Source organism: Diceros bicornis, chromosome 28, assembly GCF_020826845.1.
Source record: "Diceros bicornis minor isolate mBicDic1 chromosome 28, mDicBic1.mat.cur, whole genome shotgun sequence".
Classification (NCBI taxonomy): Eukaryota; Metazoa; Chordata; class Mammalia; order Perissodactyla; family Rhinocerotidae; genus Diceros; species Diceros bicornis.
Genome location: NC_080767.1, coordinates 23,118,409 through 23,135,948, shown reverse-complemented (window position 1 = coordinate 23,135,948; position 17,540 = coordinate 23,118,409). Strand labels below are relative to the sequence as shown.

The 17,540-nt window shown below is 42.4% G+C and overlaps 1 protein-coding gene across 1 annotated transcript in view; it reads left to right on the top strand.

The window, feature by feature from the left end:
* The first annotated feature begins 855 nt into the window (after positions 1–855).
* Positions 856–17,540, top strand: part of TNC (tenascin C) — a 92,111-nt gene continuing 75,426 nt past the window's right edge. Inside the window, exon 1 of the mRNA XM_058523874.1 lies at positions 856–1,102. The gene's annotated coding sequence lies outside the window, so the exon portion shown is untranslated. The remainder of the gene's footprint in view (positions 1,103–17,540) is intronic.

Below are 17,540 nucleotides of genomic sequence, written 5' to 3'. Positions count from 1 at the left end.
CCTGAAATGCTTGTGTGTGCCCTGAGGGTACTCAATGCATGCTAACCACCAAACGAATGGATGACTCAGAGCTTGGAAAGAATCCACAGCAGGCTGGAGAGCAAAGACACAGTTTATGTCTCAAAGATTAAGTTGTTACCTTTTTTTGTCTTGTGATGGACACCTTCCAGCACTGAGAAGAAACCTCAGAGACCTTTTCCCAGGAGATGCAGCTTAGAAGACAGGACCATGCACAGGGCATGAACAATATCAAGAAGCTGCTCCCCGCAGGGCACTGGGGCTGGGGACAATGCCGCCTCCAGGCAGCTGGGCATGGCTGGCTCCCACAGAAGAGAGGCTGGACTGATCTGTGCTCCCAGGGCAGCCCCCACCTGCTGAGAACTAATCCTGGGTTATCTCTCTGCTAGCCCAGAGAAATCCAAAACGCCCCAGGCTTTTGCAGGGCTTCATCTCCTCTTTCCAGGAACTCTTTGCTTTCTCCGAGGTGCCACTGAGCTGCCTAGAGCCCAGGCGAGCCCCGGTGGCATTTCCAGCCTGCCTGCCGGAGTAGCAGAGCCAGACCTGCCGATCCTGCTCCGTCTAGCTCCTTGGGCTTCTGTTTCACAATTAGAAAATCCGTTTGGGGAGCAAAGCAAAAATCGCACTTCACTAACAGCTGCTCTGTGTCGGGGGCGGGAGGCGAGGGAAGCGGGAATTCCTCCTTTTGCCATAAATTGTATGCAAATTGGCTCCTTTCTTGGCAGCGAGCGGGGACTGAGTGCGTCTTTCATGAGCTAACCCTGTTCCGCTGGGCGGGCTGTTCCTTTAACTCGCCAACTGAAAAAGTGGGAAAGGATGTCTGGAGGCGAGGCGTCCCATTACAGAGGAAGGAGCTCTCTATATAAGCCAGCCAAAGCTGGCTGCACTGGCCACAGACTGCCTACTGTCACACGCTCTCCCGCGCGCAGACACACACACCCGCTGCTCCTCCGCACAAAGACGGCGCGGGCTCCGGGTGACACGGGGGCGGAGCACGTGGGGGCCCCGCTGCTGCTCACATCCAGGTACTTATTCCATGGAGCTGGTTCACTCAAGGATCTAGGTCTTTCCCAACTCCGGAAAGGTAAGTCTGTTTCCTTCCCTGGTCACCAAAGATCGTTATAATATACCGTTTGCATTCCTGGTACCAAATGGATTGTGATTTCGTTATAATACAACTTTTGCTTTGTCCTGGCCGCGGGCAAAATGGGATATTTGTTATGATCGGATGCACCTTGACTGTTTTCTACTTGCCCCCCTTCCAGTCTGGTAGATTTTTGTCTGTTTGTTTTAGTTCAATGAATAGTCACACATGGAAGGAACTTTTGGTAAAGTTTTGATCTCTGCCGCTCTTCAGAGGAAAAGTAAGAATTTTCTCTTAACTCCCTGCCTGGCTATTTCACCTGTGATGATTTTTGTTTGAGGATTAGGGAAGTAGAGTTTGAAAGTGGAGTTTATTCATGGTCTTACTCTGGGATGGGTTAGGAGGAGACTGATAGAGGATTGTAGAGAGAACAATAAAATTTTCTATCTAAACAGCCTGTACCTTACAGTTTACAAAGAGTTTTGTATCTATCCCCTCATTCCACAGCATTCACCCCGTGGTCAGATGTGGAAAGGGAGGCGGGCTGGGGCACAGCAGAGAGAAGGTGACTCCTAGGGACAGATGAAAGACTAGAGACTACAAGATGGGAGTAGTGGACACCAGCTTCCCTTCTGAAAGGCAGGGCACTCCCTGTGAATACCTCTTGATTCACTGATCCTTGGGCTGGGTACATGTGCATGTTTGAGGTGCTTAGAGCCGGTGGCATCCCATGTCTTTCTAGAATCACCTCTCCCCCTCACCTCTCATTGCAGAAAACCCTGAGACACAATTTCCCCCAGGGGTGGGAAGCTCTACCTGGCACGCTGTGGAAAGAGCACAGGCGTTCCTCCGTCCCATCAGTGTTGTAGGGGGATTAAGAACTGATGTTTTGAAGCCGGGGGTCACTTTGGTATCCCCTCCACCATGACCAAAGATGTAACCCTGATGAAAGTATGTAAGCTCTTTGAGCTTCAGTTTCCACTTCTCTAAAATGGGGACAATGACTTCTGTTGTCATTATGAGGAGGAAATGAGGTATGAAGTATTTGGAAGAGCCAGTGCTCAGTAACTGAAAGTTTGGATAATCAATGCCGTTGCCAAAAACTGCCATCACCTTGAAAGTTAAAAGACACATTTAGCCAATCTTGGATTGTTTCTTGCGTGCTCCCCACCCTCTAACATCCTCCCCTTCTTTTTATCTCACCTCACCCCATCTAAGGGTGTCTCACTAGGCTGGCAGGTCAGAGACCTAGCTGTATTTTGCAATCAGGAGGTTGTGTTGGCACAAGTTGGTAAAAAAGGGAGCAGCCTGGGGCTGGATAGAAATGTTGGTTCTGATTCCAGAATGTGCAAGGGTATGAGTTTGGGTATTTACAGACGGCCATAAAGTACGATGCTGCAGGGGACTCTTTGGAAATGCTTTCCGTCCAGAGGGAGAGCGGGACAGGGAGCCCCACTTGAAGAATGAATGCCTCTTTTTCATGTTTTGGTGGACCTTTTTTCCCTTTTTTATGGAGGTTTCCCATATGTGCTTTAGAAATAAAAACCTGCTGCCCACCTCAGCCAGCTTCCTGCCTTGTCCTACGATATGGCAAGCCCAACTCAGGACTAGGGTGAGGTTTGTTCACGGCTAAAGAAATCCGTGGAAAGTTTGTGGCATCATGTGCATTTAGCCCACCGCAGTTGATGTGAGTGAGTGTGCTCTGACCCTGTGCGTTTCAAGGAAGTGGTTGGTGTTTAGGGAAAGGAAAATGTGCTCAAGATAATACTCTCTGGTTTGCTGGAGCAGTGTGAATTGGATAAGGATTGAAAGAGGTGTTACCAAGCTCTACCTTCCTTAAAGTTTTTTTTTCTATGCTTTGTTTGAAAAACTTATCTTCCCTATCTTATCTTCCACTAACTGCCCCCTCCCCGCCCCAAAAGTTACTGACCTTCCAGCCCTCAGCCTTGTCGTCCATATAGAGAGGATGACCATCTTTATCTCACAGGGCTCTTGTGACATTTAAATGAGATCATAGATGGCAAACTCATGGCACAGTACCAAGCACATAGTAACGGCTCACTAAATGGAGGCTGTTCTTGGTTTTCCTGCTTATCAATTCACAAGGACTTGGTCAAGATGAATGTTCTAAGACAATGGTTTTCAAACTTATTATTAGCAGTGGAAATATCCATTAAATGAAATTGAAGGCAAAGCCCCAACATACGACAGGTAAATGGGAGCTGCTTTGGTTAAAGTGGGAGTGGAGGATCCAACACTCACCCCATTGCCCTCAGCCTCTGGGACATTAACACAGAATCCTGAATGACACGAAACACAGTGAAGAATCGTGAAGCCAGGTGCTGTGTGTTCAGGCTATGATTTTGCACTTCAACAGGGAATTTTGTCCCTCTGAGTCCCCATTTGTAACAGGACTCAGAGCAATTCCTCAATTAGCACAGTAGACAAGAATATATGCGGGAAGCTTAAAATGCTTAACAAAGGCTGATTGCTTTAGTTAATTTTAATGATAACAATAACCAAAACACATGGGGAGCCCACTCTAATCTATAGGCCCTTTGTGTACATCATCAAACTAAATATCCACAACATATCTCTCAGAAACAGATGGTACCTACTGGACAAAGAGATGGCTAGAAGAGCAGAGAGTGTGAGTAACTTTTGCGGAGTCCGAGAACTCAGAGTGATGGAACGTGTTGTCAGATGCAGGTCCCCATGATCCCCAAGTAAGACGCAAGTCCCGCCACGTTTCTTCTGAATGCTGCTGCTTCTTGCACAGCCTTCAGAAAGAAAACACTTCTTTCTGACTAAATCTGCCCTTCCAGCCAGACTGTGGCCACCCATAAATACAGCGGTAGCCTGATCATATAACCAGAATGGAATTTGGAAAGGGAATTCAAGCTGACAGAATGAAAAACATGTCCCCCTTAATCCTACCCTTTCTAACGCTCACAATGAACTAAGAACACCTATTCTCTCCTCCCCCTAGATTTCTATAGACAGCCAGCCGTGTTTTCTTATAGGGAAAAATATCCAGCTGGCCCAAGCATAAGTCCCTCCATACTGAAGTCACTTCACTTGGAAAAGTAGAAAGTAGGTAACAAATATTTAGTTGACTCTAAATATACAATCCCTTTGTGATGAGAAAACACTCAAAATAGTTCATGTTGAGGGATAACTACGTATCACATATAGGATAGGAGGGTTTGCCTATGGTTTCTCATCTAAATCTCACTTTACCACTGCAAGTTATGAATTACTAGCTCCGTTTTATGGACAGCGAAATCAAAGCCAAAGGAAGTGAAGTGACTCATCTGAGGGCTTTCCATAAGTGAGGAGCAGATTGGTTTTGAACCCAAACTTTCTGACTAAACCCTACTATTCTTTACACTATGCTGCATTGCCTCCTGAAGTCAGGCTGGGCAGACCTCATAGAGAACCTTGAACGAGGACTTTCAGTGATTGGCCAAGATGGTAGAGAAGCCCCAGACTGGCATTGGCATCTATTGATTTTACAGAATAGCCCTGCATACATCATTTTTCATGGTGTTCAGAAAAGGTCAGCTCATGGTAGTGCAACTCTCTGCCTGGAAATAGGAAAGTTCAAATTTCAGCCCCGAGAGAGAAGGATGACACTAGAGGTAGCAGTCAGGTCGTTACTGCTGATGTTCATCCCAGAAAAGTAGGCACACATTTCACTGTGCTCTCCAGGTGGGAGCTCTGACTGGGAAGGCAGGGCTGTACCTGGACTTGCACCCTCTCTGAGAGCCAGGTGAACTAAGCACCTGGTTTTAAAAGGTCTGATTGGGAGATAAAGTCAAATTGGTGTGCCCAGCCTCAGAGCAGTGAATCCCAGGACGATCAGGAAATGGTTGGAGGCTCTGAGTCACAAATTCCCCTGAAGCCTTAGAGATGAGGGTTATAATTTAATCACCTCTCACTTTGAGTAGATCACAGGGAATCCCCTTGAATCTAATCCCAGGCCAGTCTGAACACCTTCAACATGTGGGAAACACTAGATGAAGGTTCCCTTCCAAGGAGGAAAACCCTCTCAAACTCCTGCAAACTCCGGGCAATAATTCCATCCAGCACAGAAGACAATGGTGGCCTTACCTACCATAAAGGGACTGTACACACCATGTGACTTCTTGGTAGAGGAGAAAAGTCTATGGGCCTACCTGATTCTAACCCCAGGACCAGACTTTTTTTTCAGTTATGCCCTTATGAGTAGAAATCCTTTCTCTCTTTCTTTCTTCCTTGTCTCATGTTTCTGGCCTCTGTTTAAGTTTAGCAACAACCTAGTTCAATACTATCATTGCTCCCTTTGAACCTCCATCATGGAATAAAAGCAAAATGGCCCCACTGAAAGCAGATCATGCATGAAAATTTCCTTCCTTGTGTATTTTTAGTCTATTCGTGAGTGGAAATGAAAAAAATCATTTCATGCAAGTATTATTCCCATTTTTCAGGTAAGAAAAGAGGTTAGAGACAGCAGGCCACTTGCTAGAGGAATATTTACTTTTTTTTTTTTTTTTGAGGAAGATTATCCCTGAGCTAACATCTGTTGCCAATCCTCCCCTTTTTTGCTGAGGAAGACTGGCCCTGGGCTAACATCTGTACCCATCTTCCTCTACATTATATGGGATGCCACCACAGCATGGCTTGATAAGCGGTGCATGGGTCTGCGTCCAGGATCCGAACCTGCGAACCCCAGGCCACCGAATCAGAGTGCGCAAACTTAACCGCTACACCACCAAGTTGGCCCCAGAATATTTACATTTTTAAAGGGTAGAGAGGGCAATGCTTAACACAGAGAATTAGCATTGGTGGACGTTAGACAAAGGGATACTTCAGAGGAGTAGGAGGGTTCAAATTTAATCACCCAAGAATGTGTTCAGGCGTAAAACCATACTTGGTAGGCAGAAAAAAAGATGGCAGAGACCGAATATTGAGTGCAAGTCAGTATATTTTTGTTCAAAACTCTAAGCCTACAGCTTCAGCATAGGGAAGCTCTGGCTAATAGCAGTGGACCAGGAAACCTTGCTAGGCATGCAGTGCAACATGAACACATGTCACATCACTGCAGAAGTGACACACCACAGCCAGAACAAGAGAGCCCATAGCAACACTGGACTCCCTGCCAGCCAGAGACCCTCAGGAACATTGCATCCAGGGAGGCAAGTTATAAAAGTTACAAGCTACAAAACAATAACAACAACAATCATAATAATGACGACGATGATGATAATAATACAGCATGTGAATATATCCAGACAAGGAAGCCGTGATTTTCCACCTAGGGAAGAGACAGTCTGGGAGAGGCAAATATCTAAGGAGAATTGATGCCACAGAGGGATCCCAATTGAGGGAAGTTCAGGAAGTCAAACCAGCTCATGTTGGGCAGATGCACTTGTAGAGCTGCCCCAAGGGAAGCAGCCTGCTCTCTGAGGTACTTATGCCCCGGGTCCTGGGATGGCCACAGAGGTAGTTCAATGCAGGGATGTCACAGAAGAGTGCTCTAACTTATAGGTAGGTTGTTAAAAAAAAAAAAAAAACTCCCTACACCCCATAGAATGTTGAAACCAAAAGGGCTCATGGGTAAGTGCTAAGCCAGGGGCTTCGAGACTGAATTTAAAAGGCTCCTCTGAGGTGATTTGGAGGATGCCATGGAGAGATGGGGAGGCCAAGCAGGGGCTCCACTCCACATTATTTCACCCAAAGCCCCTCCACTTTTATCTGTTTTGTACATTGAGCTTCCTCACAAAATGCCATTTGATGAAAGAGTTCTGTGGCGAAAAAAAAAATGTTTTTGTATATTGCTGGCCTAGTTTAACTCCCCTCATTTGAAAGATGGTGAAACTGAGACACAGAGAAGGGAAAAGTCTTCCTAAGATCTCATGCCAGTTGGCAGCGGGGTCAGGACTGAGTCCTAGGTCTTCAGACTCTTGCTCTTGGAAGCCAGGGACAATATAAAAAGCATCAGAGTTAATACATTCTTTAAAAAGGAAAAATTAGCAGTCTTATTCTCTGGACAGCTGTAGCTCACATAGACTGAGCCAAGGAGTCCTCTGTATTAGTTGTCTATTGCTGCCTAACAAATTACCACAAAACTTAGTAGCTTAAAACAACACACATTTATTATCTTACAGTTTCTGTAAGTCAGGAATCCAAGCACAGTTTAGCTGGATGTTCCACCTCATGGTTTCTCATGAGGCTACAATCAGAGGGTTGGCCAGGACTGGGGTCTCATCTGAAGGCTCAAGTGGGGAATGATTAGCTTCCAAGATCACTTGTGTGGTTGCTGGGTGGATTCAGTTCCTGCTGGCTGTTGGCTCGAGGACATCCTCTGTTCCTAGCCACAAGAGTTTCTCCAACATAGCCATTTGCTTCATCAGAACCAGCAAGAGAGGGAGAGGGAGCCAGCAAGCAAGATAGACATCACAATCTTGGGTAGCCTAATTGTGGAAGTGACATTCTATCACCTTAGCCATATTCTATTGATTAGAAGCAAGCCACTAGGCCATCCCACACTCAAGGAGATGGAATTATACAAGGATCTGAAGAGCAAGAGGCAGCGTCCTTGGGGCCCATCTTAGAATTGGCCTTCCACTGCCTCCAACACTCCAATGTCACTAATTTCTGACTACTTCTTATCAATGATAAGTTCACCCAACCCACTTGCACTTCTGTTGATAAGCAATCAATAATTATGGCAACCACTGGGGTGTACTGTGTCTTATTTAATATTCCCATTCATCTACAAGGTGGAGCCATGTGTTTTGCATTAGATGTCATAGTTCATTGGGGAGCCATGGTTCCTCTTGAATATCACCCCAGGGCAAAATCTTTCAACGACTTCGAATGTATTTCATTCAAAGGCAAGATATTCAAAGTGACCACAACTGAAACTCATCCATTGTCTCCCTCCCCTACCTATTTCTTTATCAGCAGATATAATGAAGACTAAAACCTAGGATTAATTCCTTCACTGTTTCCACCTCTTCCCTTACTACCTCGCCATATACTAAATCTTGTGGACTCTACTGTCTTGACAAGTAAGTCAGTTCACTGCCTTCTCACCTTTTCCATCATCACCCTACTTCAGGCCATTGCATCTCACAGATGGACCACTGCAACAGTTTTTTTCCCCATTGGCTCCCATCTCACCAGCCTTCGCTTTCAATCTATTCCTCAACCCTGGCTTGTGTAACATTTCAAGCCCTAAAGATTTCCAAATGGTTTTCTTCTGACCACAGAAACAATTCAAATCCCCAGCCTGGCATTCAGTTTTTTCTATGATCCAGCTCTTGGTCTCCAAACAGACCTTGTACTTCAGTAGTAATTCATGCTCTTCATGTCAAACATTTCATGCTTTTAATGCCCTGGAAAATGCCATTCCCTCTTTCCTCAAATGTCCTTCTTTATGTTTTTCACTTACTCATTCTCCTTTCAAAATTCAGTTCAGGAACTATCTCCTCCGGGTAGACAAGATGCCCCTTTATTGTCATCCCATTTCACCCCATCTTTTTCTCTATCATCACTGTATCATTCTGGAATTGCCTGTCTGCTCAGAGGTCAACTCCACCTACCAATGAAGTTCTTGAAAGGAGAATATGTATCTGGTTTATCTGTAATCAAGCACAACTGGAATAAAATTAACCTTCAACAACAGACAGGAGTCCTTGCTGTATCCCAGATTTGGACTCCCCTTTCCTCACCAGAGTTTATTCAGAAAGCCCAGAAGTTGAAGTTGTTTTCATGCTTTGCCCTTTAGGCTCTCAATTGTGCAGAGTGATGTCATAACATAGGACAGGAGGAAGCCAGCCCAGCCCTGGGATGGGAAACTGTCTCAGGACACAGACCTCGAGGAATGTCTTTACTTTCAGAGGTGGCCCCCCAGGATCAAAGCACTCACTGCCTGGGATTTTGAAAAACCAGTACCAAGGACAGAGGATGCCTGTCTGGGGATTTAAGGCTGAGTCACAAGAGATAGCGGAAAATCTGGAGGTTATAACCAGGATCAGTCTACAACTAGTGGGAGGAAGGAAAGGGCTCATGGAAGGAACGGAGACAAAGAGCTCTCTATCTTAGAACATTGAGAAATTCACAGCCTAGGGGAAGGATTGGAAAGTAGTTAAGAGTATGACTTCAGTATCAGAAAGCTCTTGGTTCAAGTGCTTGCTATGTGATTTTGGCCAAGTTACTTAATTTCTCTAAGCCTCATTTTCCTCATCTGTATTAAAGGCAAAATAGCATATACTTCATAAGGTTCTTGTGATGATTAAATGACATAGTTCAATTGCATTGCTTGGCACACTAGACACTGACACTCAATATCAATGTTGTATTGTCATTATTGTTGTTACTTGTGGTTAAAATACTTCTTAGTAATAAGACTCCACTAGAGAAGCAGCTCCCAAAAGTGTGTCCTGTGGAACAGCATTCTCATAAGATGCACCTAAAAAAGCATTCTGTGGCCAAATGAGCTTGGGGAACACTTGACATTGCATGCTGTTCTTAGAAAATCATAGCTCGCATGGTCATTCAGTACATAGTTCTAAGGGCTGGAGATACAGTAGAAGGCAAAACATGCAAAGTCCTTTTATTCATGGAGCTTACATTAGGATGGAAGAAGGCAGACAATAAAAAGGAATCAAATAAACTTCTAGTACAATTTCAGGTAGATATTTGCTAAGAAGAAATATAAAACACAATAAAGGAAGAGACCATGACTGGTGGTGCGAGGGGTCCTGTTTTAGATAGAGTGGGACATGGAGATGATGTTTGAGCAGAGATCTGAAAGAAATGAGGAAATGAGCCTGTAGACAGTGGCTAGGAGTTAGGATTTTATTCTGAGTGTGAAGCCAATGGGAGATTTGGGGTAGAAGAGTGCATGATCTGAGATATCTTGTAGCACAGGATTTATCAAATCTATTCAGTTTTTTTAACCCAGGATCCCCAAACTTATTTGACCACAAAATACCCTTTTCCACAGGTCATCTACCTAAAAACATCTTAGATTATAGTCTGGTAAATTCTGCACTGGAGCACAAGGCTTTGTAGATTTTAAAAGCACTGTAAATTTGCTCTCACTCATCCAGACCTAGGGTAAAAAGCCAAACAAGCCACTTGGGCTGAAAAAGGCAAGCCCACAGTGGGCAAACCTAGCTCTAGAAGTAGAGACGGGCAGGATGTCACCCTGATTAGCAACTCTTTTTGGCTAAAATGATCAATGAGCACAGCCAAGCTTTAACAGACTCTGGAACCCCATCTCAGGCCAAAGGAAACTTGCCAGCATCTGCCCAGAAGCTAATAAGCATTTGCAAAGAGTGCACCTTGGCTTAAGCATTCTCCAAAGGGGAAGTGTATAAAACTTGAAGTCCAGCCAGAGACTCTGGGAGAAAGACAGAGGTCAAATATTTCAGTGCTTACACGTGGATAGCCACCAGACTGCTGCTGAAGATCTAGGAAATGGAAGGTGAAGGTGTCTGCCTGGGCTCTGATCTCTCTCTTTATCAAGCAGTGCTAATTTAAGTTTTCACCTTATATGAAAGGCAAGAGGTTGCCCGATGAGTCACCCCAGTGTAGTAGCTGAGAGCACACATTTTAGAGTAACAAGTTAGGGTCCAAAAGCTGACTCTCCCTCTTAAGCCAGCCACTGAAACTCCCTGGGTCTCAATGTAACTTCCAAATAAGCATAATAATACCTATCTCACCAGGGTGTCATGACAAATGACAAGATAAATGATAGCATGTATGAGAAAAGCATCTATCATTTAAGACTTGGCATAAATCAGGTATATGGTAGGCTCTCAACAAAATGTTGGTTTCCTTCCTGTCCAGTTCAATCTGCGTGTGGTTTTATAATAGTAGTTGTCATTTATTTACTAACTACTATATTCCAGCAAGGGTCAGCAAACTCCCAGGTGGCAGCCTATGTTTGTAAATAAATTTTTATTGGAACACAGCCATGCTCATTCATTTATGTTACGTCTATGGCTACTTTCTCTACAATAGAAGAATCGAGTAGTTGCAACAGAGACCATCTGACTGCAAAGCCTAAAATATATACTATCTGGTCACTTAAGAAAAAGTTTAAGGACTCCTGCCAGTCAGTGTGCTAAATTTATATATATAAATATATATAAATAATATATAATAAATAATATATATATATATAAATATATAATTTCCAATCACCACAACCTAGCAAGGTAGATATACTTATATGTATAAAGAGATTGAAGCAGAAATAAAGGTTCATCTAGGAAGTTCTCCTCCAAAAACATAATGCCAAACTCTATATCCGAAGGAAGCTTGGAAGAATGATAGAAGATTTTTATGATTCATCTTGATTTGAGGAATGACTAACTACCTCTGACTTTTAACTTTCTCGGGCTAAATTTCTTGACTTTCCTGACATATGCTGAATTAAATTATCCTGTCCAGAAGGGATTTTCCCCTTTTCTTTCTTTGTTTTTTTTTTTTTGTTTTTTCATATAAGTCCATTATTTCAAAAATAAAAGTTTTAATTTCTAGACTCTCTGAAAAGCTATCATGCTTTGACTAATTTCTTGGAAGGCATACTTTTTTTTTTTTTTTTTAGTCAGTACCTAGCTTGAGGTCCAATTTTCCATAAAGGAGAGATTTTTAAGCTCCCCTGTCTGCTACTTCTCACTTTATCTTCCTCTCACCTACTCACTTTCTCTCCAGGCCAGACTCAAGGAGAGTAAGCTATTTCAAGGGGCTTTAAAGATTTGCCCAAGACATAGATATTAGAGCGCATTTGGCTTTGTGCCTCCCCTCAAGTTCAAAACTGTAAATAAAATCATCATGTGCATCCCAATTCCCCAACACCATCCTTCCAAAAGGTTCCATTTTGGAAATCCAATAACTCTGTGTACATCAATGATATTGGAGTCCCCTCTAATATTTATTGCATAAACATTCTTTAAACTGAACAATGAGCCTTGCCTCAAGAGATAATTTGGTATAGCAGAAAGAGCATAGGGTTTGGAATTATAAGACTGGGTTTTTAATTCTGAGTTAAATAATTACTGACTGGGAAACTTGTTTAAGTTCTCAAGCCTTCAGTTCTCTTAACAGTAAATACAAACAATGCTTCCTAACTCATGAGGTTGGTGTCACAATTAAATGGCATCTGTAAAGCGCCAGGCACAGGATAAATGTTAAACTCTTAGTCTAAACTGCTAGAGAGCCTTCATCCTGGAGCTTCATACTTATCACAGATAAGTCATAGGTATATCATTACTCCCATCTAAGGGAAATGAAAAGAGAAAAAGTCTAGGATTTGTTCCAAATTTGCACTTCCCCCATTGTGTGCCATCAAACCCAACCCTGTGACATACTTCAAACACAAAATAATCAAGTGAGTTTGGGAAACACTCTATACACTCTGCCCTTCTTGGAGATTTCCAATGAACGCGAGGGCATTAAAGGCCCCGGAAAATCTTGAGGTAAAGAAAGCTGTGTCATTGGCTCAGTTTAAAATAGCATTCTCCGAACACGTTAAATTAGAGATTCTTTTTCCCTTGCATTAATATCTGTCCACATGTTGTAGATTACACTTTAGAAAACACCGCTTAAAGTGACACAGCCAAATTAAACCCGAGTCGAGGTTAGAAGTATCTCTGTGTTTCGGGCTCACGTGCAACTTCCCCTGCTCTCTCTGTAAGTCATTAAGGTCTTTCGTTGCCAATAGCTATTCTGGACTCTGACCACTGGGTCCTTTTGAAGTTAGTCCTTTTAACTTAGTCATGCAAAAACCACCCTTTGACATCATTAAAGGATGGCAGCAATGCTGATGGTTAGGAACGGGATCTCTGACTCATGAGCCAGTTTACCTGAATTAAGTTCCTCCCCCCCTTTCTAGTTGAGTGGTCTTGAGCTGTGTGAGCCTCAGTTTTCTCATCCATAAACTGAGGAAAATACAGGTAGCTATCTCAGGGATATTGGAGAGGATTTAATAAGATAATCCACATGAGACACACAAAGCAGTTCCTGGCACAGACGTATTCAATCCATGTTAGTTATTATTGTAGCGTTTAAATGGCCCCATTTTGAGAAGGACAAAGTAAGCAATGAAAGTATATTTGCCTTGCCTGGGATCACACCAATTAATCACTGGAGTAGTCTTCGTTTGCCCTGAGAGTCTGGTTTCCTTCTTCCAGTCTTAGAGGCATATTTTCATTTCAGGAGTCAACTTCTATCAAAGCGTATCAAACTTTATTGAACTTGATTACTACAGGCTTTTATAATCGTCAGTGACTCCCTCTGACACAAGCCTCGGTCAAGCAGCATTCCATTCATTTGAGTATCAGCACACCGGGCTGGAAAAGATTGCCAAAGCTATCCAGTCTCGCTATGCCAAATATTTGGCACACATATCAACACTCTCCCACTTCTGTACCCATGGAAGACATTGCTAATCCATCACAGCACCTTTTCCCCTTGAGTCCAAACATGGCCACATAATCTTTTTCAAAGCAGCTCCAGGCAGCCCTATCAGCTAATTGAAGTTGACACGTAAACTGAAACTTAACTGCCATCCCAAACCCATTCAACCTCTTAGCCAATACTTGCATGACCTCTACAATATTATTGTCTTTTTTTTTTTTTAAATATGTTCAGTGTCATGTCTCCCTAATAGGGGAGAACATGAGGGAAGAGGAGAGACAGGACAATAGATACTGACATTTGTTATAGGCAAGTTAGTAGCATTTATTATTAATATGCCAGGCATTTATAACTCTATTGTCCCACTCGCTGTCTCCAACAACCCTGGAAAGATCTCCATTTAACAGTTAAAGAAGCCACAGTTCATAAAAGTTATAGGACTTCGTCCAAGGCTCCCCAGTAGGTAAGCAGAATTTGATCTCAGGTCTACCTGACTCTAGAGTCTATGTTCTCTTTTCTCCCATCACAGTGCCTCCCTAAGAGTTTTCAAAGTCTTTCAAGGCTATGTCTCTGGCATTGAGGGGCTGACAGTTTCACAATGGCCACCATGTCACAGAGCCTTTTCAGAAAATCTCTTATTTAGGGTTGAGTTATGAGTCCATCTATAACCTGTCCTTCCTAGATAAATCTCTTTAATTTTTTAACCTGGGCTCAAGAGCTCAAGAACCCACTTTCCAATACTTGTGAAAGAGTCAACTAGATTTCTTAAAATTCTGGATGAAGGCCAAAATAGAGGAGGTCGTGGTTCCATTGGGAAATGAGTTCAAATCTATTTTTGAAACAATTTTCCAGAACCTTACAGGAATCTATATTGTTGCCACTTGGTCAGACCCACTTTTTATTTTCTTTTCAGTCCAGGCAAGAAATAGAAGCGAGAAAGCAAGTGCTCTGCAGAATTTTTATTTCAAAAATTGAAACCAGACCACACCAGGGCAGTTTGTGGTCTGAATGCATCAGTGGATCTAGTCATACTTCATCTGAGCTTTTCTTAGGTATACTAAACCACACATATGAATCTCATTATTGTGTCTGGATGGAAATATTTTGTAGATTAAGGTTTGTGGGCTTAATTTGGTTGGTAATGAAACTTCTGTTTGGGGGAGGGGAGAGAGGAAGCCATGAAGAGTCACCAATGCTTAAGCCAATCAACTAAAAAAAGAAACACTCAGTATTTGGAGGTTTTTGTGCTTAATATTGGCCATTTGACTTGGGTCTAAAATGAAATCCAAAATTAAGTTTGGCAGAAATATTGACAAATCAGCAATGGACCGTATATAACCAGAACCAGAGAAACTCTAGAATTGGAGCCACACACTCTTGCTTATTTTACAGGAGAGTGGATGTGACTTGCCCAGGGTCACACAACAAGTGGCTGAAAGAACTGTAACACAGAGCTCATATTCTAGCTCTTCAATCTATTGCATTTTCTACTATGTGGCCCCATGAGAGCCTCAAATCTTAAGAAGCTTAAAAATAAGTAATAAAAAGTCGAAATACAAAAAGAGAGAGTGACCTAACTTTAAAAAACAACAAATACTGCAATGAAATTGGAAGTATTGCTGACTAATAACCCAAGATACTCTTTAACACCTAAACCAGAGTTTCACATTAAGTATATCCCAGGCCTGGTCAAGTCAACCTCATGCCAAAGGTCCAGTTGAGTTTACTTTGGTCATACAGAAAGCTTTTCTCAAAGCAGACGTACTGGGCTCTCAAGAACCATTGGGTTGTTGACTAGAATCTCATGGGAAGAGGCACGGTCTATATTGGCCACTTTTATAACCCCTGTGCTTAGTGTGGTGTCTGGCACATAGTACATACTCACTGAATAGCTAAATGAATAAAAACTAAATCCAGGAGTGCAGCTATGGTGGATTCCTTGATACATCTTACCTTAGAAAAGATCACCAGAGAACTAATTATATTAGGGTCATCAGGAAAATATCAGTATTTGTTCATTCATTAATTTCACAAATACGAGCACCTGCTGTATGTAAGTTCAAATCAAGAAATATAGTCAGCTTTATTTTATTCAAATATAAATATATTGTGCATTTACTGTGTTCTAGACACAGTGCTTGGTGTTGGGTATTAAGAGATGAATAACTCAAATATAGTTCCTGCCCTTATGGAGCATACAGTTTACATATAGTCTAACTGTATGCTTTCTAACTATGTAAGGACTAACCGTATGCACACTGTTTACAGTCTAACATAAATACAAGATACAATTTGCTTATTGCTCTAAAAGAAGAAGATATACATACATAATAAAGCCACTCAGAATCATTTTTAGAATAACATATCATAGGAATAATATCAGATCAAGTACTCAGAGAATTCAGAAGAGGGAAAAGTTACTTGAGAAAACTTCTAATAATAGATTATTTTGGGGGGCTTTATCTTGAAGGACAGATAGATTTGTCCACTCAGAGATGGCAAGAGGGCTTTCAAGGAGCCTTCAAGTCATCTGGAATCCTCTCCCAATGACTGTGATATGACAACTCCAGGGTCTCTGTCAGCATGCTTCATGTGTACAGCACCCACAACATGTCTGGCACCTTAGGGCCCTCATTCCAGGACATTAATAGTGTTCTCTTTTGAGCCAGGTGTTTGAAAGTCATACAGATAGAGCTTAGGTCTGGTCTTGAACCATAACTCCCTTCCTTGGCCCTCTAGCACAAAGGGCTGTACAAAATGGTGGTTCAGAGCACCTACTTTGGACTCAGATGGACCTGTATTCAAATCCTGACCCCACTACTTAGTAGATATCTGAACTTGCACAAGCTACTTAATTAATCTATGCTTCCGTTTCCTCATCTGCAAAACAAGAATAAAGATATTACCTCATATCATTTTATGAGAATTTGAAATTGGAGATTTAAACTACTTAGCAGAGGCTCTAGCAAAATAAGCACTCAATGAATGATAGTTAATGATATTTTTATTACTTTTATTATCACTGTTATGATTTCAACCTCTTCTTGATCTTCCAGTGCCTCTTCAATTAATATTTGGTGATTCTAAGCCTTCCTCCTCCAGGAAGCCCTCCATGAACTTTCAAGCTCAGAATGACACTTCTTTCCTCAATTCCTTCATTCAGACCAGCACTGCTACTGAATTTTCCTTGTGTGTGTTCTTCTAGCTTATAAGATTTCTGGAAACAGAGAATAGGTCCTAACTCTGCCTAGTCTCCCCAGCACCCGGCATACGTGCAGCACATAGTAAGTAGATGGCAAGTAGCTCTTAAAAGAATCTTAACATTTCTACTCTTGCTATTGGCTTAGGAGTGCGCACCATGTTCTCAATCTGCAGTGACACTTAAGAGTATCACAAATATTAAATCTGGAATACATAGGTTTAAAATTGATTGCATCTTGTCATCTTTTGGGAGGAAATTGTAAGCTTTATGATTATAGAGAACATGCTTATCTTCTTCATTGTTGTATCCCTCATGCCTAACTCAGGGCTTGGCACATGGTAGGTATTTAATAAATATGTACTGAAAAGATGGATAGTTGGATAGATGAGTGGACGGATGGATGGGTGAATGGATGGATGGATGGATGGATGGATGGATGGATGGATGGATGGATGGGTGGATGGATGGATGGACGGAAAATTGAAGAAACCAGACAGGACCAATAAATCTGGAAATCTCTTAACACAAATGCTCTCCAAGATCCCATTGCTGATATTTCACCCTGGGGAATATTACAATGACCTCAGATGAAGAATTACTAGAATCCTTTCATATACATTTATTTTTGAAGGCCTCCAGTGGCCTGGGGGAGAAATGAACCTCAATCAAATTCATTGACCGCAAGGTCGGAATCTCTGGGTTTTAATATTAGCCGATGACCCTCTCTGGGTGTTTCAGTTCAGTAATTCTCTTTTATGTCATGTACTACCTCTGCTTAATCGGATGTGGCTGCCTGGAGTGACGTACTCAAAACAATTC